The 27,684-nt window shown below is 29.7% G+C and overlaps 2 pseudogenes; one reads left to right on the top strand and one right to left on the bottom strand.

The window, feature by feature from the left end:
• The first annotated feature begins 18,692 nt into the window (after nt 1–18,692).
• Nucleotides 18,693–20,123, top strand: LOC138938773 (NADH-ubiquinone oxidoreductase chain 5-like; annotated as a pseudogene).
• Nucleotides 20,124–23,883: 3,760 nt separating this feature from the next.
• On the bottom strand, nt 23,884–25,420 carry LOC138938932 (cytochrome c oxidase subunit 1-like; annotated as a pseudogene).
• Nucleotides 25,421–27,684: the final 2,264 nt, after the last annotated feature.

Below are 27,684 nucleotides of genomic sequence, written 5' to 3'. Positions count from 1 at the left end.
AATAAATTATAGCATTGCAATTAAGAGGATGCCGGAGCGACGGCCGAACTCCGACGGGTTAGCGCCCTCATCTAAGCGTAACTAAAATTATCGATAATACCGACCGAAATTATCGATAATATCAATAATTTTAGTACCGCTGTTACCAATATTAATATTTCTGCATGTTTTATGCATATTTGAAAGAGAATTGTGTTCATTATGTTGAAATCGGACAACATCGTATATTTCTACTGCTCTATTGCCTCGCACGCATATCTAAGCGTATCTAAGCGTATAGATAACAGTATAACATAGACACGTGTCTGCCTTTATTGCATATTTGAACACAATTGCACACATTACTTAGACTTACAAGTCTTATGGACTTGTGGCGAGACGTTATGGCCCCTAGGGATAATCACTAGCGCCACATGGAGGCGACACCTCCGCCCGATTCCGGAGAGAACGCGAGAGACGACTCTAGGGAGCTTCTTTCCCTTCCTCTCCGAGACCGGGTACTAGACGGATCATCACGCTTCTTGTCCGGCGTAGTATCGCATAAATACCAAAGAATATATCCTACTTCGATTCGTGTATTAAAGTACAAATAAAGTATTGTTACTGTTATACGTAACTTGTGTAATCGATAACCACTACACAAACTGGTGACCCCGACGTGATACGGCGAGCCGAGGTTAGCCTGAACACGTGGAAAGGAAAAAATAAAATTTCGCAATCATGTCGTTGCATCATGTCCCGCCCGACGGACCTGTCGACGCTGCGGATGCAACGACGTCCCACCAACCAACAGGGGACGACCAGCCTAACACGATAGATCCGCACAAGGCAAGGGCGACGGAAACATACGCCGCAGAATTCAGAAGCGTCCGACTACCCACATTCTGGAAGAATAGACCGGGGCTTTGGTTTATACATCTAGAGAGTGAATTCAACGCGTATAGAGTGCGGTCCGACGACGCACGATACAACGCGATCGTTCGGCATCTTGACGAAGAGGTTATGATCGCAGTAGCCGACATACTTGAAGCACCGCCGGTCACAGGTAAATACGATTCCCTTAAAAAGCACCTGATTAAACGATTCACAGACTCTCAAGAGAAACAACTAAGGACCCTGCTACGAGACATAGAGTTAGGAGATAAAAAACCCTCTCAGCTCCTAAGAGAGATGAAGACTTTGGCAGGCACGGAGGCGACCGAAGGGCTATTACGTACATTATGGCTTCAACGGCTGCCAGCACGTATCCAACAATTCCTACTTATTATCGAAGGCACAACAATAAGTAAATTAGCGGAATGCGCTGATAAGTTATGGGAACACCCCACTACGCAAGAAATACAGGCAGTCACGGTCCCGCAAGCTAGTCAGGAAGACCCTGTTAGCCAACTTGCCAAACAGGTGAGCGAACTTACCCTACGCATAGATGAAATGAGTCGAAACGGTTCCAGAAACCACAGAAGCCGTAGCAGACCCCGAACCAGACCCGGCTACAGGTCGCGCTCAAGAACTCCGTCAAATCCAAGTATGTGCTATTACCACAAACGATTCGCCGATAAAGCACGCAAATGCACCACCCCATGTTCCTATCGACCAACTGAAGAGTCGGAAAACAAGCAAGACCGGCGCCAGTAGAAGCCCTGTCCGCCGGACGTCATACATCATCCAGGCTTCATGTCACCGACCGCACTACCGGATGGACATTCTTAATTGACACAGGCGCCGACATATCCATCCTACCAGCCAAATACCTTCCCAAGCTGCCAACACCTACGCAGATGCTTCTTTTTGCGGCAAACGGAGAACGCATCAAGACCTATGGCGAGAAACAACTGACACTAAATCTAGGCTTGCGCCGTCCAATTAAGTGGTTTTTTACACTAGCAGACGTGACGCGACCTGTCATCGGAGCAGATCTCATAAAACACCAAGGACTTATTGTTGACTTACCAGGTAAACAACTAATTGATAAAGTCACCAAATTAACCACACCCGGTTTTAGTAAAGAGATAGCGCATATTTCCACGATGACACTGGACCCGGCCGATGAATATCATCACCTATTGGCTGAATTCCCTGGCATCACTCAACCATTACAAGCATCGCCCACACCGGCCCACGGAGTTTTCCATTACATTGAGACACAAGGACCTCCCGTCTCGTGCCGCCCACGCAGATTACCGGCAGACAAACTTAGAATAGCGAAGGCTGAATTCGCGCAATTGGTGGAAGCCGGAGTTTGCCGACCATCTCGTAGTCCATGGGCATCAGCTTTACATATGGCACCCAAAAAGCAAGCTGGAAATTGGAGACCGTGCGGCGATTACCGCGGTTTAAATGCTATGACGGTCCCAGACCAGTATCCATTACCGCACATACACGATTTCGCCACCAATCTCCATGGAACTAACATTTTCAGTACGATAGATCTAACAAAAGCTTATTATCAGATACCCGTCCACGAACCAGATATCCCAAAAACTGCCGTTACCACGCCGTTTGGGTTATTCGAATTTATAGCAATGCCTTTCGGACTGAGAAATGCCGCCCAGACTTTTCAACGCCTGATGAACAGCATCCTAAAAGACCTTGAATTCTGTTTTTGCTATATAGACGATATATTGGTCGCTTCAACGTCAAAGGAGGAACATCTACAACACCTCCGAATCGTTTTTAAACGCCTACAAGAAGCTAGAATAACAGTCAATCCAGCGAAATGCGTTTTTGGCAAGGAACAGATAGAATTTTTAAGTCATGAGATCACCGGAGACGGCACCAGGCCATCATCCAAACGGGTAAGCACGATTTTAAATTACCAAAAACCTGAAACGATAATCCAACTCCGCAGATTCCTAGGAGTAATCAATTACTACCGCCGCCACCTCAAAAATGCAGCCAAACACCAGGCACCGCTCAATGAATTTTTAAAGGATAGCAAGAAGAACGATAAGCGAGCGGTCCCATGGACACCTGAGGCTATAACTGCTTTTGAACAATGCAAGGAAGAACTTGCACAGGCTACACTTTTAGCACATCCTTCTGAACTTACACCATTTATACTGAAGACCGACGCTTCGGATACAGCTTTAGGAGCAGTTTTGGAACAAGTTAACAACCACCAAAACCGACCCGTAGCATTCTTCTCTAAGAAACTGAGTCCCGCGCAAAAGAAATATAGTGCTTACGATAGAGAGCTTTTAGCAATTTATGAAGCTATTAAATACTTCAAGGATGTAATACAAGGTTACGAAATATTAGTAGAAACTGATCACAAACCTTTAACCTATGCGTTCCAACAACGTCCCGAGAAAGCTTCACCACAACAAGCGAGACAGCTGGACTTGATTGCACAGTTTACAACCAACATTAAACATGTCCCAGGTGAGAAAAACGCAGTCGCGGACACATTATCTCGTATAGACGCAATTGAAACGCCGGTCATCGTGACGACAGAAGAATTAGCCACCGAACAGAGCAACGACGACGAACTCCGCACCATATTAGAAGGAAACACAACATTGCAGCTACAAGAGTTAAACTTACCTGGATCTACGTCACCCCTGTTCTGCGATTGTTCTAGAGGCACCATCCACCCTTACGTCCCCAAAACTCTAAGGAGAAGAATTTTCGACGTCGTACACGGTTTATCACACCCAAGTGCAAGATCGACAAGCCACCAAATTAGGCAAAAGTTCGTGTGGCCCGGGATCAACAAAAACATAACACACTGGACTCGAACCTGCCTTCCGTGCCAGCGTACTAAAATTCAGCGCCACACAAGAAACATACCCAAGAAAATTCCTACACCAGATCAACGTTTTTACCAGATACACCTAGACATTGTCGGACCCCTACCAGAGGTAAGAGGTTATAAATACTGCCTCACTATGATCGACAGGTTTTCCAGATGGCCCGAAGCTATTCCTTTAAAGGAAATCACAGCAGACACCGTCGCTAAAGCTTTTCACAACAACTGGGTAGCACGTTACGGAACACCGGCCATTATAACCACAGATCAGGGCCGACAATTTGAATCTGCCATTTTCCAGGCCCTTACTAAATACTTAGGAGCAAACAAAACGCGAACATCTCCTTACCACCCCGCATCAAACGGGCTGGTAGAGAGATGGCACAGATCCTTGAAGACTGCAATCACCTGCAAGGAACACAGCCACAGATGGGTGGACCTACTACCAGACGTCCTTCTCGGCCTCCGCACATGCTACAAGGAGGACCTTAAATGTTCAACAGCCGAACTGGTCTACGGCACTCCATTAAGACTTCCCGGTGAGTTTTTCGAAAACGGAACCTTTACACAAGAACCAGATATTTTTGTACAGGAACTCCGTAACCGCATGCGTCTAATCAGGCCACAACCCACGGCCCACCAAGGGAAACGCACATCCTTCATGCACCGCCAACTGATGGAATCATCCCACGTTTTCGTCCGAGATGACACTGTAAAAAAGCAGCTACAGCCTGCATACTCAGGACCACACGAGGTAATCAAAAAAATCGACGACAGAGTATTCACTGTACGGATCAATGGCAGAGACGTCAACATATCCACTGAAAGATTAAAACCGGCACACCTACTTCCAGACGGCTCTCCATTACCTACCACAGAAGACATATCACTCGAAGAACCCGTCCACTCCGGTAAACCGGAAAAACACGTGCAATTTACTCACGTGCAGCAAAACACTCGGGGGGGAGTGATGTGGCGAGACGTTATGGCCCCTAAGGATAATCACTAGCGCCACATGGAGGCGACACCTCCGCCCGATTCCGGAGAGAACGCGAGAGACGACTCTAGCTTTTTTTCTCTTCCTCTCCTAGACAGGGTACTAGACGGATAATCACGTTTCTTGTCCGGCGTAGTATCGCATAAATGCCAAAGAATATATCCTACTTCGATTCGTGTATTAAAGTACAAAGTAAAGTATTGTTACTGTTATACGCAACGTGTGTAAATCGATAACCACTACAGACTTATATATATATATATATATATATATATATATATATATATATGTACGTGTGTGTGTGTGTGTGTGTGTGTGTGTGTGTATATATATAAATTTTATAATAATTTATATATATTAATCTAATGTGAAAGATTATAGATAAAGGGAGCCTCACGAGCGAGACTTCGGAACTCTTCGATATTTGTCGTCTCGCTTGCTCCTTCATTCTTTCTCGCTTTCGCTTTTGTCGACTCTCCAGCATCGCGCGGGGATCTTTCCTTATCTACTATATATAAACATCTTATAAAATAAAAATTGAAACTTTCATATTGTATTTTATTAGTATAAAAATAATTATAATGGATTAATGAGATTCTTGCGATTAAAATAACACCAAATATGACATAAATCGGATAATTTTAAATAAAATAAGTAATCATAATTTTAATAACATCATTGATTAAAAATAATCCGATTTATGTCATGTTTCGTGTCATTTTAATCGCAAGAATCTCATTAATCCATTATAATTATTTTTATACAGATGAAATGGAAAATACAAGTTTCACTTTTTATTTAGAAGATGTTTATATTTTGTAGATAAGGAAAGATCCCCGATGCTGAAGAGTCGACAAAAGCGAGAGCGAGAAAGAATAAAGAAGTAAGTGAGATGACAAACATGAAAGAGTTCCGAAGCCTCGCTCGCGTGACTCCTTTTATCTGTAATCTTTCACGTATATATGTCATCTTACTATAGAAAATAAAACTTTTGTATTTCGCATTTTATATATCTGAAAATAATTGTAATGGATTAATTACATTTTTGCGATTAAAATGACACCAAATACGATATAAATCCGATTATTTTAAATGAAATAAGTAATCATAATTTTAATAACGTAACTGATTAAAAATTATCCGATTTATGTCATGTTTAGTATTATTTCAATCGCAAGAATCTCATTAATCTATTAAAATTATTTTGATATCGATAAAATACGAAAAACAGAAATTTTACGAACGATATGTAACCCGAGATATTATAGATAAAGAGAGCCTCGCGAACGAGACTTCGGAACTCTTTGATGTTTGTCATCTCGCTTGCTCCTCGTTCTTTATTGTATTCTTTCATCTCTATTATAATATTCTTTTATTTCTTCGACTTTTATTCTTTCTATATTCTCGTCTTCCTACATAATAATACATTAATTTATTCGTCTTTATTTTATACAACATAAATGAGATATTGTGTATGTCATAAATAGAAAAAGTATTTAATTATGTGTATTTTTGTATGTACATGTGTTGTATTTAACTATAGTTAAATAGAAAAAGAAAATAACTTGTGTATCTTATTTATGATGTATCAAATAAACATAAATAAATAAATTTATTTATTTTCATGTAGGGAGACGAGAATAGAAAGAATAAAAATTGAGCAAATAAAAGAATATAATAATGGGAATAAAAGAATACAATATACAATAATGAACGAGCAGAAAGAAAGAGAGAGAGAGAGAGAGAGAGAGAGAGAGAGAGAGAGAGAGAGAGAAGCGCGAGTGAACGCGTAAGTGAATATGCGAGGAGCATGAAGCTAAGCGATACGTAGTACATAGCGAGCGAGCGATTAGAAAGAGACAGAGCGTATGATCGAGAGAAAAAAGATACTGCAATAATGTTAGTGCGTACATGTATATTACTGTACACGTATGAAAGAGACAAAGGTAGTACGATTATGTCTGTCCTTGTCATGTAAGATTGCAGCTCCGTCTATCGCGACATCACGCAACTAATCTACTGCTCTGTTTTACTCTTGAGCATCCATCTCGTACACACACATATATGCACGAAAATTTTATTTTGCAAAATCTTTTTTATAAAGCTTCTAAACTCACTTCTTTAAGTTCACTTATACTCTTTGATGAAATGCCGAGTGCGGAGTTTACTGATTAGGCACGTGTAGATTACAAATTTGTTATATTAAGTAAATGTTGACGCAGAAGCCGATAACAAAACTGTAATTTTCTCATTTTTTTTAACTTTTCATATGAAATGTTAAACTCCGCACTCCGTTATTATGTGTACCTTAATTGTGGAAAAGGATTTGTTGATATCTATAATCAACAAAAAGATTTTGCAAAATAAAGAATATTCGCGTTCTGTCGGTAATCCGGCATCCTCTTAAGAAGGAAGTTCACGAAAGTCACGAAAGTTATGATGATACAAATTTATTATTAGTAATAAATATCGTGAAAAATTAATCAATATAGAACAGAGGAATAAACTTTTAGATTATTGATTTTGAATTTCGAAGATTATGCGATGTATTATTTGTTCTGTTTTGGCCGACGCATCCGGAAAACCTAAGCTCCGAGTAGTAGTAGATTTTCTGAAGTTAAACGACTTAACAATAGGCGATTCATTTCCACTGCCCAATATCACCGATATACTGGACCAGCTAGGAAACGCTAAATATTTTACTACACTAGACTTAGCGTCAGGATATCACCAGATACCGATATCTGAGCAAGATAAACAAAAGACAGCTTTTTCAACGCCCTACGGACACTATGAATTTAATAGAATGCCGTTTGGATTGAAAAATGCGCCAGCAACATTCTAGAGACTGATGAATTCAATTCTAACCGGAATGCAAGGACTTAAATGTCTAGTTTATTTAGACGACATATACGGATCGAGCCTAGAGGACCACAATAGAAGACTCAAGGAAGTACTATAGAGACTCCGAGAAAATAATCTAAAATTGCAACCAGATAAATGCGAGTTTTTGCGCAAAGAAGTAATTTATCTAGGTCACATTATTTCGGAGAATGGAATATCTCCGGACCCGTCAAAGTTAACGGCAATAAAAGAATTTCCGATGCCAAAGAAAGTAAAAGATATACAATCTTTCATAGGACTAGCCGGATATTACAGAAAATTCATAGAACATTTTTCAAAAATAGTCAAGCCACTAACGAAATTAACAAAGAAAACGGAAAAATTCGAGTGGACAATGGAACAGCAAAATGCTTTTGAAATATTAAAAGAAAAATTAATGACTGCGCCAGTGCTAACGTATCCAGATTTTAATCAAGAATTCATAGTGACCACCGATACTTCCAACTATGCAATCGGAGCAGTATTGTCACAAGGAAAAGTAGGTAATGACCGACCAATTGCTTACGCCAGCACAGTTTTATCGCGAGCGGAGCAGAATTACAATACAACCGAGAAAGAATTAGTGGCAATTGTATGGGCTGTAAAACATTTTAGGCCATACATATACGGTACGAAATTTAAAATCGTAACCGACCACAAACCATTAATCTGGTTATTTAATGTGAATGATCCCGGATCAAGATTAATCCGATGGAGATTAAAACTCGAAGAATATGATTATGAAATCATCCATAAGGTCGGACGAGCGAACGCGAATGCTGATGCACTGAGCCGCAATGTAATTAGAGAAATGCATAAAACAGAAGAGGAAAAACGAGAAATCCTCACAATAGAAGAAGAAACACCGACGAAGAAAAAATATACACAGAGAAAGACAAGAAACAGATATTATATGAATATCATGATGCACCCACAGGAGGACATCAAGGAGTTGAACGCACGATAAAAAGAATCCGCCTAAATTATAATTGGCCAGGAATAACGAAAGATGTAGAAAAATACATCGCAAAATGCAAATTGTGCCAGAAAAATAAATCATCGCGAAAAAATAAAGTACCGTTGTAACGCGGTTACTTTTCGCGTGGATGAGCTCGGTCGGGATCAGGGCTCGTGAAAAGGTGAGACACACGAAAGATTTGGTTAACAGGTATTGTCTTTATTTGCCTCTTTCGGCAATGGTCGATTTACAATAGTGAGCGCGCGGCGGATGATGCGATGCGCTAGATGCAATGCACGTTCGTTGTTCGGTGCGCGATGTTCGATATATCGAACCGCTTATAATATTCGTAAAACCGTGTTTATTTTGACGGCACGCGAAACGCGCAAGAAATCGGGCGCGGTCGTTCGGCGCGTGTTTATTTTGACGGCGCGCGAGACGCACAAGAAATTGGGCGCGATCGGTCGACGCGTGTACGGCAATGCCGTGTTTATTTTGACGGCGCGCGGAATATAATGGAATGATAGGTATTTCGGCGCGGTGATTATAATTCGCAAGTATAAAATTTGTTTTGATCGTTGTCGCGGGATTAATCGCGTATTTCCAGTGGTAGGGGAATGCGAGCGAAGATCGAGTACCCTCGACCGGGCGGAGAACTCTCCGTCCCTGCTTCCGTTCGCGGAGTTGAGGATAGCATGGCGGAGTCGAGAAAACTCGACGGGGCAGCGAACTCGCAAACCCACGGTCCGGCTGGCTGGAGCGGTCGGATGATAGACCGTAATCTAGGAGAGCGGCGAACACTCCGCTCTCGTCGAGTTAGTCGGATTTGTATCAGGAGTTCGGAGACTGCACGGAAACCGAGAATGCTCGGCGGAGGCTGCGAACACGTCAACCTCACGTTCCGTCGTTGCTGCGAATTTCAGGATCGGTTCTGGTATCTCGGAGCGTATTGCTCGAGCGGATTCAGGAATCGTTCTGGTCTCCAGATGCCGAAATGCTGTCTTTTTATACCCGAGCGTCTATCGGTAATTGCGTCGTTCACCCCCGGGTGGGGATAACGACGCGTTGTTTTCGGCGGGTAATTACGGTAAACGCGTCGCTTCCCCTGGGCGAAACGACGCGGCGTTTCGGCGGGTGACGCTCGGGATCTTCCGGCAGCGTTCGGCTGTGCTCGGGCTTCGGCGTAACGATGGCCGTATAACGGCCGTATGGTTGTTTATCACAACCGCGGTGATTTAAGTCTTAAAAAAGGGCGCTCGGCGCCTCTGCCACTGCCCGGCTGGTGTTCGCCGGGCGGCAGACTTCCGGCTGGCTACGTGCCGGGTAACGATGGGGAGTGCATCGTTACACCGTTAATAATCACAGATACGCCTACTAAACCTTTCGAAAAATGCGCGTTAGATATTGTAGGACCGTTAACAGTTACAACAAACGGAAATAAATATCTCTTAACATTCCAAGACAATTTAACGAAATTCAGGAAAGCAATACCGATTCCAAACCAAGAAACGAACACGGCAGCAGAGAATTTGTTACAAAAATTGTACTTGAACACGGAATACCGGAAAAAATTTTAACGGATCAAGGCACAAATTTCCTTAGCGAAATATTTAAAAATACATGTAAATTACTAAAAATAAATAAAATACAGACAACTGCCTATCATCCGGAAAGTAGTGGCGGGTTAGAACGATCGCATCGAGCATTAGCGGAATATTTAAGACACTACATAAACGAAGATCAGACTGACTGGGACGAATGGATACCGTTAGCAATGTTTACATATAATACGACGCCACATACAGTATACACCCTTCGAATTAGTGTACGGGCACCAAGCGGATCTACCTACGTCACTGACGAGACCGCCTAAACCGACATATAATTACGACGATTACGCGCAAGAATTGAAAGAAAGATTAAGGGCAACGAGTCAGCTCGCAAAAGAGCATATTAAAGACGAAAAAACTAAAGCCAAAAAACAGTACGACAGAAGTACTAAAGAAATAAAATTTAAAGTCGGCTACAAGGTATTAGTACACGACGAGACGCTCCGACGCGGACGATCCAAGAAACTTGAATCCGTATGGACTGGACCGTAGGTAATAATCGAGAAAAATTCGGACGTGAATTATACAATTTGGAAAGGAAGAAAAGCGGTGCGCATGCATACAAATAAATTAAAACAATTTATAGAAAATTAAAATACGACGATTTGCAAAACACTAACGACAAATTTTTTATGCAAAAAAAAAATTCGTATATTCTATAGCCAAGCGGAATAACCACAGTTATTATAATAATATTAATAATTTATACAATTATAAAAAATAAAAAGAAATATACAAAACGACCGTCAGTCAGGATATACGAAGAAAACGAACCACGTATATACGGATTCCCAAGACCCATACTAAAACGTAGTTTAAGCACACGATTTTAGAATAAGAAACGATTATATTCATATTATATACGGGGAAAATATTGTACATTAGAACAAGAAGAAATTTTGTTTTGCGAAAAATGTCACTTTTACACCTCCGTTTTTCTTTTTCTTACGGGGGAGGGATGTTATAGCCCGAACAGGCTATACACGAATTATTAAATATATTATTCTAAATACATATTATTTTATATGATTGCTTAACGTGTAACGCGAATACAAATCACGTTACGAGCGTTGACCGAACAACGCGCTGACAACGCGAGCCACGCGCGAAGCCCGAGCGACCGTGCAATCATTTCATTGCGAAAACGCGGAAATCAGGGCAAGCGGAAGAAGGACATTGCGAAAATGCAACGTAGAAGTCCTACTTAAAAGCGAAATAAAAAAGAATAAAGAAATTGCGAAAGTGCAAGCAAAGAAGTCCTACTTAGAACTTCTTAGCTTGCATCCGGATATTGCCAAAATCAAGTGTCACGACACGCAGCCTTGTCGCTAAACGACCCCCTCCCGGGAAGCCAAGGGGAGTTAATAAAAAGGCCCACCCCTAACGAACGGCGGGCAGTCTTTACCATTAATATTACGCGGGCAGTAATATTCTATATCAATAATTTACATAACGCGCGCAACCTTTATTCCTTTACGCGAGTAATATCGCTAACAGCTGCGAGTGTCAAAGCGAGTGTCAATAATTATTATAATATTGAATAGCCACGCAGTCGGCAGAAATATACACGAAGAAGCGAGAGGCGAGTCTCGAGACCGAATCTCGACTCTAGACACGCGCCCGTTAAGATATCCGCTATCGCGATACGTGACGCGAGTTAATGTGCGGGAACTGTGTAATTAAGCCAATTGACGAATAAAGCAGATATATATATTTATTTCAACTACAAAAGTGTCTCTATCATCAATAACCTCCGTGAGCTACTCAGACGAAGCCCGAATTCCCAAATTCCTCCCGGCAAACGATCCTAACTACCGTGCCTCTCCGGAAGCATAACATATCGATATACAGGGTGATTCAAAACAACCTTCTGTCCTTACAATGTCATATACTTGACACTATTCTAAGACGACTTTTCCTTTGCCAAAATTTTTTTCGAGACTTAGTTTTTAAATTATAAGCCAAAATAGTTAACGAATTACGGGCCGCGTACGCGAGGCAAGCAGGGGTGGCGCAACTCACCGTCCGATGCTGGTGATTACGTGAGGCGCTCGCTGCGATCAACTGTTTGTTACATACGATGGGGTGTATGTGTGAGAGAGAACGTATACGCATATATACACACATACACATTCTCTCTCTCTCTTTCTCTTTTACACCCATCGCGTGTAGCAACCAGCTGATCGCACACACGCACTCTCTTTCTCTCTGTCTTTGTCTCTCTCTTTTATATCCATCGCGTATAGCAAACAGCTGATCGCACACACGCACTCTCTTTCTCTCTCACTCTCTCTCTGTCTTTCTCTTTTACATCTATCGCGTGTAGCAAACAGTTGATCGCACACATGCACTCTGTCTGTCTCTCTCTCTCTTTCTCTCTCACACACTAATTCTTACCTTTTATGTAGTAATTCGTTGCCCTCATACGACTCAATAAGTAATACTTCCGTATGATAGAACGAGTAACTAGCAAACTTTTTTCACTCATAAATTGTACCACTTATCGAACTTTTACGAATTAATCTACGCACTTTATCGATAAATTGAATTTATTAACGATTATAACGGTTAATCACAATCTACCGATTACTAATTTAGTATATATTTTAATAAAAAAAAAATTAATTTGTATATTTAAATGTATTAAATTTATTAGAGGAATTCGGCAAGAATTATATTAATTATTAATAAGATTAAATTCACCTGTTTAATAAAAACATGGTTTTATGATTATATTTTAAGATTTATTCTGCTCAATGATAAATATATTATTAAATAGCCGCAGTATTTTGACTGTGCAAAGGTAGCATAATCAATTGTTTTTTAATTGAGAGCTGGGATGAAGGAATGAATGAAATTTAAACTGTCTTTAATAAAAAATTAAAATTTAAATTTTAAGTAAAAATGCTTAAATATTATTATGGGACGAGAAGACCCTATACAATTTTATATGTGAGCTAATAATATGATTTAAGTATTAGATTTATTATTAATTATATATTTTATTGGGAGGATAATTAAATTAAATGAACTTTATTATATATATATATATATATATACATACATGTATAAATTTGTTTTATATTAGTACATTAATTTATGAAAAAATGAATAAATTTATATTAAATTTATATAAAAATTAATTACCTTAGGGATAACAGCGTTATATTTTTTGAAAGATCTTATTGAAAAAAATGTTTGCGACCTCGATGTTGAATTAAAATAAAAATTAAATGAAGAAGTTTAATATTTTAGTCTGTTCGACTATTAAAATTTTACATGATTTGAGTTAAGATCGGTGTGAGCCAGATCGGTTTCTATCTATAATTAATTTTATAGAATAATTTTGTACGAAAGGACTAATTATTTAAAATTATTTTTATTGAAAATTTTTGGGTTTGAGTTAAATTAAAATTTTAAAATTAATAATTATTTGATTTAATTTAATTAAATAAATATTTTTAATATTAAAAATTACTTTGGCAGATAAGTGCGTTAAATTTAGAATTTGATATATATATATATATAATTTATTTATTATCAGATATATAAGTAATAATTTTTAATGGATTTTATTGATATATTAAGTTTAATATTTTAAATTTATTGATTTTATTAATAGTATTGTTAATAGGTATCGCTTTTTTAACTTTGTTAGAGCGGAAGATTTTAGGATATGTTCAGATTCGTAAGGGGCCTAATAAGGCAGGGATTTTAGGTATTATTCAACCATTAAGTGATGCTATAAAATTAGTTAATAAAGAGTTATTTTATATTTATAAATCTAATTATAATTTATTTTATTTATGTCCAGTTTTTAGAATGATAATTATATTTATAATATGAATATTATATCCTTATGTTACTAATATATATTTTTTAAATTATTCTTTATTATTAATGATTTTATTTATATCTATTGGGGGGTATGTTGTAATTTTTATGGGATGATCTTCAAATTCTATTTATTCAATAATAGGGTCAGTGCGATCTATCTCTCAGATGTTGTCTTATGAGGTTAGATTTATTTTAATTATTTTAGTTTTGATAATTTTGAGGGAGAGGTATTCTTTTTTAGATTTCATAAAATTTCAGATTTATGTATGATATTTATTTATTTTATATCCGTTATTTTTTATATATTTTATTAGTATTTTAGTAGAATTAAATCGTAGGCCTATAGATTTTATTGAGGGTGAGTCGGAGCTTGTTTCTGGGTTTAATATTGAATATTTTAGGGGGGGGTTTACTTTGATTTTCTTAGCTGAGTATGGGATAATTATTTTTTTTAGGTTCATAGGAGTTTTATTATTTACTGATTTATTAAAATATTCAGTAATTTATGTATTTTTATTTGTAATTGTTATAGTATGTTTAGTAATTTTTATACGGGGCTTATTGCCTCGAATACGGTATGATGAATTAATGTATTTGTGTTGAAAAATTATTCTACCTGTGATTTTAATATATATATTATTAATTATTAGGTTTAAATTTTTTTTAATATTAATTATTTAAGTTTCATGCGTAAAAGTTAATAGAAAGTTCAATATTTCTTTAATATGTTTTCAAAACATAGACTTTAATTTCAAGATCATTAACTATAGTTTTGTTTAATTAAATAAAGTATTTAAAAATTAATTTATTTCATATTTTTATAGTCATGGAGAAGAGTAAAAAATATATAAAATATGTAATTGATATAATTTGACTGATTAAAATAAAAGGGGGTTCGATTGTTTGGGCTCCTGCTCAAGTTAAAATAATAAATGTATTTATAAATATTCAATATATAAATTGATTAATCGGATAATATGTAAGTGAATTAAATTTAGTGTTAATTAATGGTAGAAAATATAGGATAATAATTGAAGATATTAGGGCAATTACTCCTCCTAATTTGTTTGGGATAGATCGTAGAATTGCATATGCGAATAGAAAGTACCATTCAGGTTGGATATGAATAGGGGTAATTATAGGGTTTGCTGGTGTGAAGTTATCTGGGTCACTAAATATATAAGGGTACTGTATATTTAATGTTATAAATAAAAATAAAAAAATTGTGAATGTTAAGGAGTCTTTTATCGTAAAATAATTATGGAATGGAATTTTATTTAAGTTTCTATTAATTCCTAGGGGATTTGATGAGCCAGTTTCGTGGAGATAAAATAAATGTAATATAACTATTATTGATATAATAAATGGTAAGATAAAGTGTATGGAGTAAAATCGGTTAAGAGTAGCATTATTAATAGAGAATCCTCCTCAAATTCATTGAACTATTAAATTTCCGATGTAAGGGATTGTAGATATTAGGTTAGTAATTACTGTGGCCCCTCAAAATGATATTTGTCCTCATGGAAGAACGTATCCTAGGAAAGCAGTAGCTATAGATATTAAATAAATTCTTACTCCGATTAATCAAGTGTTGTTTAATTTATATGATATATAGTAAAGATTTCGCCTAATATGAGTATATATACAAATAAAAAATAATGAGGCACCATTAATGTGGATATTATGAATTAATCAGCCTAGTTTAACATTTTGAATAATGTGGATAATACTAAAAAAAGCTATATTTGTGTTTGGACAATAATGAATTGATAATATAAATCCTCTTATTAATTGAATTAATAAAAATATTCCTAATAGAGATCCGAAATTTTAATCAATAAGAAATATTTATTGGGGATGGAAGATTAATTAAAGATATTTTTAAAAAATTTATTAAATTTTTATTCATATGTTATAATTAATTAATTTTACGTATAGAAATTGATTTTAATGAACAAATTTTAATAATAGAAAATAGGGTTATTAGTAAATAAAATATTGATCTAATAGTTAAATTATTTAATGGATATTCATATAAGTATAAAATATTTTGAAAGTTTATTTCATTAAATTTTATTATATAATTAGACTCTAAAAAATTATGTTTTTTAATTAATGAATAAATAAAATTTAATTTATAATTTAATAGTCAAAAAATCATAGAATTAAATAAGTAATATATTATAATAAATTTATTAATTTTAAAATTAGTTTGTTCATTAGAAATTAAGCTTGAAAAATATATAAAAATAATTATTAATCCACTAATTATAATTAAAAATAATATAATTGAGTATAAATAATTATTCTTTCATATAGATATATGTATGCAAATAATAAATCTATAAATTAAAGTAGTAATAATAATTATAATTGGGTGTATAATTATAATATTTGTTGATAAAATTATTAAAATTCTAAATATCATACTTATAAAAAAAAAATTAATTGTATATAATTCTTTGTTCATATTAAATTTATAATATATTTTATTTTTCAGAAAATAGTTTAATAATAAGAGAATATTAATTTTGGAGATTAGAGGTATAATTTTAAATTATTTTTTTGAATATTTTCATAAACTAATAATTTTTGGTTAAAATATTTTTAATTTACAAAATTAATGTTTTTAATAAACTATATAAGTTAGGCATTATTTGTTATTAAAGAATAGGGAGGGGGAGGGTAGGTATTTTATAATGAGTAATTAATTAAATTATATTTTAATTAATTAATTATATTAAATTAATATTGATATTTTAATTTATAGATATATATATATAATTATTTTATTTATATTAATTTTTATATATAAATTTATATTGGTAGTTTTAATAGTAGTAGAGTTAATAATTTTAAATTTATCGTTAGTAATAATTATTCTTTTTAGATTGTTAAATTTAGAAGTTTTTATAGTTTATTATTTAGTTTTTAGGGTTTGTGAGGGGGTCTTAGGATTGGCTTTATTAGTCTTAATTGTTCGGTTTCATGGTAATGAATTATATTATACATTTAATATAAAAAAATTTTAAGTATATATATATATATATATATATATATATATATATATATATATATATATATATATATATGATATGATATGATATGATAAAATTTTTATTTGTAATAGTATTTATGTTTTTAATAATTATAAAAAATACTAAAATTATATTTTATTATAATATTTGTTTTATTATAAGATTTTTTTTTTTATTTAATTATATATATAAAGATATAATTTGAATTAAGGTAGGTTTATTGTTTGGTCATGATTTTTTTTCATTTTATATATTAATATTAAGTATGTGAATTTTAGGATTAATATTTATAGTTATTAATAAAGAAGATAAAATTTTTAATAAAATTTATTTAAAAAAATTATTAATATTTATATTTATAGTAAGAATTTTATTGATGTTTTTTTCAAGAATAAATTTAATTGTATTTTATTTAATGTTTGAATTAAGATTAATTCCTACTTTTATTATAATTATATATTGAGGTATAAATTTTGAACGTTTAAAAGCTTCGTATTATTTATTAATATATACAATATTTATTTCATTGCCTTTATTAGTTTATATTATAAAATTATTAAAATTAAATGGATCGTTAGATTTAAATTTATTAATTATATTTATAAATTTTAATATTAATTTTTTAGATTATATAATTTTATTTATAGCATTTTTTATTAAATTACCAATTTATTTATTTCATATTTGACTCCCCAAGGCTCATGTTGAGGCCCCAGTTTATGGGTCCATAATTTTAGCTTCTGTATTATTGAAACTAGGTAGGTACGGAATTTTACGATTTATAGAAATATTTTTTAAATCTAGAATTAAATTTAATTATTTAATTATTAGAGTGGGGAGGGTTGGTGGATTATTAGTTAGATTAATTTGTTTAATTCAAATTGATATAAAAAGTCTTGTTGCTTATTCGTCAGTGGTTCATATAAATATTTTAATATGTTCTATATTAACTTTAATAAAAATAGGGCTTATTAGTTCATACATTTTAATAATTTCTCATGGTCTTTGTTCATCCGGATTATTTTTTATAGTAAATTTATATTATGAACGATCTAATAGACGATTAATATTTTTTAATAAAGGAATATTAAATATTTTGCCTTCATTAAGGGTTTTTTGATTTTTTTTATGTTCTGCAAATTTTTCTTTTCCATTTTCATTAAATTTTATTAGGGAGATTTGTGTAATTATAGTTTTAGTAGGATGAGATTTATGTATAATAGTTTATTTGATAATTATTTGTTTTTTTAGAAGTTCTTATTCATTATATTTATATTCTTACATTCAGCATGGATATGTCTATTCTGAAAATAAATTTATAGGAATTTATTTAAAAGATTATTTAATTTTATTAATTCATATTAGACCATTAATTTTAATAATTTTTAATTTAAATTTAATATATTAATTAATTTAAGTAGTTTATAAATATATAAAATATTAATTTGTGGAATTAAAGAAATTTTTTTATCTTAAATAATTAATAATTTAATAATTTATACATTTTTTATATTTAAAATATCTATTTTATTATTTTATCTAGGGTTTTATTTTTATTTTATGGATTTGGGCGTTATAATAGAGTGAATATTGTTCAATTTTAATTCAATTAACATAGAATTTTATATAATATTTGATTGATTATCTTGTTTATTTATTAGGGTAGTAATGTTAATTTCTTCAATAATTATACTGTATAGAATAATTTATATAAAAGAAGAGATTCATATTGATCGGTTTGCTGGGCTATTAATTTTATTTATTCTATCAATAGTTATAATAATTATTAGACCAAATTTGATTAGAATTTTATTTGGGTGAGATGGTTTAGGGCTTATTTCATATTGTTTAGTAATTTTTTATCAAAATTATAGGTCTTATAATTCAGGTATAATTACAGTTTTATGTAATCGAATTGGAGATATTGGGTTACTGATAGCTATTGGGTTAATATATATTTATGGGAGGTGGAGAATTTATTTTATGAGTAAATCTAATAAATTAATTTTAATGATGATTTTGTTAGCTTTGATTACTAAAAGCGCCCAAATTCCTTTTTCAGTTTGATTACCCTTAGCTATAGCCGCCCCTACCCCTGTTTCTGCCTTAGTTCATTCTTCTACGTTAGTAACTGCGGGTGTGTATTTGTTAATTCGGTTTAATAAGATTTTTATAAATAGAATATTTGATAAGATTATATTATATGTGTCAATTTTTACTATATTTATGTCTGGGATAATGGCAAATTTTGAGAATGATTTAAAAAAGATTATTGCTTTGTCAACTTTAAGACAGTTGGGTTTTATAATGATAATTCTGAGCCTGGGTTTAAATTATTTATCATTTTATCATTTATTAACTCACGCAATTTTTAAATCATTATTATTTATATGTGCAGGAATTATAATTCATTTAATGAACAATAATCAAGATATTCGATTTTGTGGTAATTTAAATGAATTTATTCCTTTTACTATATTGAGTTTTTATATTTCAATAATATCTTTAAGGGGGTTTCCGTTTATAGCAGGATTTTATTCTAAGGACTTAATTATAGAGTCTGTTTACTTAATAAATATTAATATTTTTTTATTAGTAATGGTAGTGGTGTCTATCTCCTTGACTATTTCTTATTCTTGTCGATTATTTTATTACATTTATTTTAATGAAAATATCAGAATATGTAGGTTTAATAATTATAAAGAGAGAAAATTAATAAATTTTTCTATAATTATTTTAATAATTTTAAGCTTAGTAAGAGGGTCATTATTAAGATGGATATTTTTTTTTGATAGATTTTTTATATTATTGAAAATTAATATTAAATTAGTTACTATAGTTATATTATTATTAGGTATTTTATTAAGGAATATAATATATTTAAAAAATTTAATAAGTTTGTATCTATATAGATTTTTTTTTAGATCTATATGATTTTTGAATTATATATTTTTTTTAATTTATAAACCATTTTTTAATTTTGGTAACAATATTTATGATGTAGATAAAAGATGGGTGGAATTTTCTAATAAAGAATTAGTTTTAAGTTTAGTTAAAGAGATTAGATTAATTTATGTAAATTATTATAAGATTTTTATATTTATTTTAATTGTTATTTATTTATTAATAATAATTTTTATAATTATATAAAGCAAATAAATATTTATATTAAATTATATTAATATTTAAAATTATTTATATAGCTTATTTTAAAGTTTAATATTGAAGATATTAAGAAGATAAATTTAATTTATTTGTAAATATAATTAATATTTATTTATAAATAATAAATAAATAATATTATTTTTATAATGAAAATATAATGTTTTATTTAAACTATATAAATTAATTTCATTAAATAAATATTTAAATTATTATTATTATTATTATTATTTAAAATTTGAGGTATTGATTTATTAATATGTTTAAGAAATAAAATGAGATTTTCATTTTTATTGAATTAGAAGTTCAATTTTACTTATTTCATGTTATTTTTATATTTATATTAATAGGAATATCTAATATATTCATTATAATTATTAACAATAATTAACCTCTTTTTGGTTTCAATTAATTTAAGTTAAATTATGAGGTTTCTTTTAGATCATTAATATAATAATCTATATTTAAGTCGAAATTAAGTGTAAAATTTACTTTAAAAGATTTACATTATTTTTGAGATTTATATAATATTATTTAATATAATTTTTAAATGCAATTTAAATGTTATTAATTAACTAAAATCCTAATGTATATAGTGCTAATTAATTATTTTCAATCTAAGGATCTTTCTAAATATTCAATAGTTAAGCCAATAATTAGAATAATTAGAAATAGAGATGACGATATAAATATAATTTTATTTGCGTAAAAAAATATATAGATTAATGGTATTAATAAAGTGATTTCAATATCAAAAATTAAAAAAATTAAACTAATTAAAAAAAATTGAATTTTAAATGGTAGGCGAGATTTGGAAATTGGGTCAAATCCACATTCAAATGGGGATATTTTTTCACGATTTATAATTATTTTTAATGAAACTGAAAAGTTTAATAATAAAATTATTATTGGCAATATAATAAATATCAGGGATATAATTAATATAGATAGAATTATTTATATTAACATTTTATAAGTTAATTTTTTTAATTGGAAATTAAATGTAATTTTATATACTATGTAAATTTATAAAAATTATTAAAATTTTAATATAAAAATATTAGTATCTTCATCAGTAGACTGAGATATATAGAAATAGTCAAATTACATCAACAAAGTGTCAATATCATGATGCTGCCTCGAATCCAAAATGATGATTTTTACTAAAATGTAGTAAATTTGTTCGAATTAAACAAATTATTAAAAATAGTGTTCCAATAATTACATGTAATCCATGAAATCCTGTAGATATAAAGAATGTTGATCCGTAAATTGAATCTGATATAGAAAAAGGAGATTCATAATATTCAATTATTTGAATTGAGGTAAAATAAATTCCTAAAATAATTGTTAAAGTTAGTCTTTTAATACATTCAATGAAATTTTTATTTAATATTGAATGGTGGGATCATGTAATAGTTATTCCTGAAGAAATTAAAATAATTGTGTTTATTAATGGGATATCGAAAGGATTGAAAGGTTTGATACCTTTTGGGGGTCATAATTGTCTAATTTCTAATGAGGGGGATAAAGATGAGTGAAAATAAGCTCAGAAAAAGGAGATAAAAAAGAAGATTTCGGAGATAATAAAAAGAATTATTCCTATTTGTAGTATTTTAATAATTATTATAGTATGTAATCCTTGGAAAGTGGACTCTCGGATTACATCTCGCCATCATTGATATGCACATAATAAGGTGCAAGGTATTGAAATATAAATTAAATAATTTATTTTATTAAATCATATAATTATAGAAATTATATTGTTAAATAATCTAAAAGAGGTTAAAATAGGTCAAGGACTAACAGAGACTAGGTGAAAGGTATGATTTTGATATATTTTTGTCATAGATATTTATATAGGATTAATAAAATTGGGTTAATTTGTTTAATTTATATATTAAATTTCTCTTCTATATAATGTTGATAGGATTGAAAATACATAGGCTTGAATGATAGAAACTGAAATTTCTAAAATTAAAAGCATTAGTTGGGAAGTTAATATTATTATAAAAATTAATTTATTGTTGATAATTTCCCCAGAAGACCCTAGAAGAGATAATAATAAATGGCCCGCAATTATATTAGCGGTTAGACGGATAGCCAGGGTTAGGGGGCGAATAATTAAGCTAATTGATTCAATAATTACCATAAAAGGTATAAGTATAAATGGGGTTCTCTGAGGTGTTAAATGGGCTAATATGATGTTTAAATAATTATGTATTCTATATATGATTATAGAAATTCATAAAGTTAGGGATAATGATAAACAGAAATTAAATTGTCTAGAAATTGTAAAAACATAAGGAAATAATCCTATAATGTTAGAAATAATAATTAATGAAAATAATCTTAATAAAATAATTAAATTTGAATATGAATAATTAATTAAAATTTTAAATTCTTTGAATAAAAAAATTAATAGTAGATTTCATATTATAATGTATCGAGATGGAACTAATCAAAATGGGAAAGGAAGTGTGAATAGAATAATTAGTATTCTTATTCAATTTAAAGATAAAGATATTCTAGTTGAGGGGTCAAAAATAGAAAATAAATTTGTTATCACTTTCAAGTTCATTTAACATTTTTAGTAATTATATTTAATGAGTTTAAATTTACAGGTATATAAATATAGTAAATTATTATTAAAGTAATAAATAAGTTTGATAATGACAGTAATAAAATTAATATTCATATTATGGGTATTATATGAGGGATAAAAGAATATTTTTTAAATAAAATATTTTTAAATTGACAATTTAATGTTATTGAAATTAAACTAATTCTTTCATTAAAAATAGATGTTAATCTATTATAATTGATTTAAAAAATCAAAACTTACAAAAATTCAGTCATTTAATGAATATAAAATTTTTTGATTTAAATTTTATAAATTATTATTAATTAAATATATTATTCAATTTTTGAAATAATTAAAATTAGTTGATTCAATTACAATTGGTATAAATCTATGATTTATACCACAAATTTCAGAACATTGACCAAAAAATAATCCTGGTCGATTTATGATTAGTATAGATTGATTTAAGCGACCAGGGGTTGAATCTATTTTGATTCCTAGTGATGGGATAGTTCAAGAGTGAATTACGTCTATAGAGGTTGTTAGCAAGCGGATAGGGTAATTAAATGGAATAATGCAACGATTATCCACTTCTAATAAGTTAAATTCATTAATTTTAAGTTCGTTAGTTGGAATTATGAAAGAATCAAATTTAATTTCTGAGAAATCAGAATATTCGTATCTTCAGTATCATTGATGGCTAATAGCTTTAATAGTAATTTTTCTTGAGTATATTTCATCTGTTAGGTATAAAATTTTAATTGATGGTATGGCAATAAAAATTAAAATTAATATTGGAACGATAGTTCAGATTAGTTCGATTATATTTCCTTGGAGTAAGAATCGGTTAGTAAATTTATTGAATATTAAAATTAGTAGAATAATAAGAATTAATAAAGTAATAAAAATTAAAATTATTATAGTAAAGTCATGGAATAAAATTATTATATCATATGTTGGGGAATTAGAATTTTGTAAAGTTAAAAGTCATGTATTAATTTTTAATAAAAGAATAAAACTTTATTTATGGAATTTAAATCCATTGCACTTGATCTGCCATATTAAAATTTTATAAATTTAATTAAATAGATGGAATTTCAGAGTATCTATGATTCATTGGAGGATATGAATTTAATCATTCTAGCGAAGAATTTAAGAAGAATAAATTTAAAATTATTCGTTTAGATGATAATGATTCTCAAATAATAAATATTAAAAAAATTATTCTAATAATAGAAATAAAAGATCCTATTGATGATAAAATATTTCAAGAAAGATAATTATCTGGATATTCTGAGTATCGACGAGGTATTCCTCTTAGACCTAAAAAATGTTGGGGAAAAAAAGTTAAATTTACACCAATAAATATAGAAATAAATTGAATATTTAACATAAAGTTATTTAAGGATAAACCAGTTATTAGAGGGAATCAGTGGATTAATCCTGCTATGATTGCAAATACAGCTCCTATAGAAAGTACATAATGAAAATGTGCTACTACATAGTATGTATCATGAAGCACAATATCAATCGAAGAGTTAGAAAGTATTACTCCAGTTAGACCTCCTATGGTAAATAAAAAAATAAATCCGATGACTCATCAAAGTGATGGATTATTGTTTATTTTTGTTCCATGCAAGGTTGTGATTCACCTAAAAATTTTAATTCCGGTGGGGATAGCAATGATTATAGTTGCGGAAGTAAAGTAAGCTCGAGTGTCAACATCTAGTCCAATTGTAAATATATGGTGTGCTCAAACAACAAATCCTAAAAATCCAATAGCTATAAGAGCATAAATTATACCTAATGTTCCGAAGGTTTCTTTTTTTCCTCTTTCATTTATAATAATGTGAGAAATTAGTCCGAATCCTGGGAGAATTAAGATATAAACTTCTGGGTGCCCAAAGAATCAAAATAAGTGTTGGTAAAGAATTGGATCTCCCCCAGGATTTCCCCCAAAGGATCTCCCCTGAAGGATCAAAAAATGAAGTATTAATATTACGATCTGTTAATAATATAGTGATTGCTCCTGCTAGAACAGGTAATGATAAAAGAAGTAAAATTGCAGTGATTAAAATTGATCATACTAATAGGGGAATTTTATCAATAGAAATGTTTTTATGGTGTATATTTATAATTGTTGAGATGAAATTAATTGCTCCTATAATTGAGGATATACCTGCAATATGTAGGGAGAAAATAGTTAGATCTACAGAAGGACCGCTATGAAAAATATTGGATGCTAGAGGAGGATAAATTGTTCATCCTGTTCCTGTTCCTTCATTAATAAAATTTCTTAAAAGTAAAAGGGTTAAAGAGGGGGGTAATAGTCAAAATCTTATATTATTTATTCGTGGATAGGCTATATCTGGGGCTCCAAGTATTAAAGGAATTAAGAAATTTCCGAATCCTCCAATCATAAATGGTATTACTATAAAAAAAATTATAATGAAAGCGTGGCTAGTAACTATTGAATTATAAATTTGATCATTATTAATTAATGAATTTGAACATCCTAATTCTAATCGAATAATTATTCTTATAGATGATCCAGTTATTCCTGCTCAAATTGAAAATAAAAAATATAAAATTCCGATGTCTTTATGGTTTGTAGAATATAGTCATTTATTCATAATTAGGTTAGTTATTTAATAATAATAATTAAAAATAAGTATTATGTCTGAATTAAAAGTAATAAATTGTAAATTTATTTATGAAAATAAAGTGTTTTCTAATACTAATGAATTATTTTATAGTTTATATAAAATATTAAATTGCAAATTTAAAGAAATTTTTAAACTATAATAAATTAAAATATAAGTTAAAATATAAGAATTATAACTAAAATTATATATTAAACTTTGAAGGCTTAAAGTTTCATTAACTTAAAATCTTAATATAATTTATATAAATAAAATTATTAAAGATATAATTATTCTAAAATATGTTAATAGAGGTAATTTATTAAAATTAATAAAATTAAATTTGAAATAATAAATATTATAAAAAAGCTTAGACTTTAAAGTAAATAAAAATATAGTTATATTTATTAAATTAATATAAATATAAATTAAAATAAAAGAGTTAATAAGTATTAAAATAAAAATTAAATATAAATTTGAATTTATAATAAAAATAAAAATTCTTAATCATTTAAAAAAAAAAAAAGAGAATGGAGGTACTCTAGATAAATTTAAAGATAATATTAGGCATATTAAGTTTAAATTAATTTTGGAATAATTATTAAAAAAAAAATTAGAGGATAGTTTAAAATAAGAAAAGATAAGACAAATAGTTAATAAGATTAGGCTATAGATAAATATATAAGTTAATCATAATGAATATTTTATAAAAATTAATATTAGTATTCATCTGGTTTGGTTGATTGATGAGTATGTTAATAATATTTTAAAGTTAAATAAATTAATTATTTTAATAACAGAAATATATGAAGATGTAAGGATAATAAAATATATAAATAAATTATTAATTTCAATAATTGAAAATATATAAAATGGAGTAATTTTTTGAATGGTTAATAAAATAAATAATATATTTCAAGGCATATTTAGAGACATTAGAGGTATTCATAAGTGAAATGGGGGGATTCCTAGTTTTAATATTAAAGATACAATAAAATTTAAAATAAAAAAGTTATCATTAAAAAATAGATTATTAATTATTAATGAAAAAATTAATATTAATGATGATATAACTTGAATAATGTAGTATAAAAAGATAATTTTTTTATTAATTAATTTTATACATAAATAACAAATAAATAAAAAATTATTAATTTCTATAAAAAATCATATTATAAATAAATCGGAAAAAAATAATGGAATTAAAGCAAAATTAATTAAATTAAAAATAATAAAAAATTTATTAAATAAATTGAAAATATAAATAAATATTATAATTTAGATAATTTTATTAATTAATAATTATATTATATATTTATTTATAATTATATAAATTAATTTATTATTAAAAATAATAAATTTATGTTTTAATGTAAGATGCATAAAAATTTTTGAAATTTTTTGTAATAGTTTAATTCTATTAAATATATAATATAATGAAAATATTTAATTTAAATATATAATTTATTCTATCAAAATAATCCTTTTTCAGGCATATCATTTTATTTATATAATTATATAAAATAAGAGATATTAGTCTATAATTAGGGTATGAACCTAAGAGCTTTATTTAGCTTACTTATTTTAATAACTATAATATTTATATTTAAAGTAAATATTTAATTGATTTAATTCACGTAGTTTTTAAAATAGTGTAAATAATAACTGTTTTGTTATAAATTTTAATTAATCTACGAGGAGTGTAGATCCTATTTGTTAAATTAATTTAGATAGTTTTTAAAATAGTGTAAATAATAACTGTTTTGTTATAAATTTTAATTAATCTACGAGGAGTGTAGATCCTATTTGTTAAATTAATTTAGATAGTTTTTAAAATAGTGTAAATAATAACTGTTTTGTTATAAATTTTAATTAATCTACGAGGAGCGTAGAGCTGATTTGTTAAATTAATTTAGATAGTTTTTAAAATAGTGTAAATAATAACTGTTTTGTTATAAATTTTAATTAATCTACGAGGAGTGTAGAGCCGATTTGTTAAATTAATTTAGATAGTTTTTAAAATAGTGTAAATAATAACTGTTTTGTTATAAATTTTAATTAATCTACGAGGAGTGTAGAGCTGATTTGTTAAATTAATTTAGATAGTTTTTAAAATAGTATAAATAATAACTGTTTTGTTATAAATTTTAATTAATCTACGAGGAGTGTAGAGCCGATTTGTTAAATTAATTTAGATAGTTTTTAAAATAGTGTAAATAATAACT

The sequence above is a fragment of the Polyergus mexicanus genome, unplaced genomic scaffold, assembly GCF_030449975.1.
Source record: "Polyergus mexicanus isolate NDT 795.1 unplaced genomic scaffold, iyPolMexi1.0 SCAF_13, whole genome shotgun sequence".
Lineage (NCBI taxonomy): Eukaryota > Metazoa > Arthropoda > Insecta > Hymenoptera > Formicidae > Polyergus > Polyergus mexicanus.
This window is presented reverse-complemented; position numbering and strand designations above follow the sequence as displayed.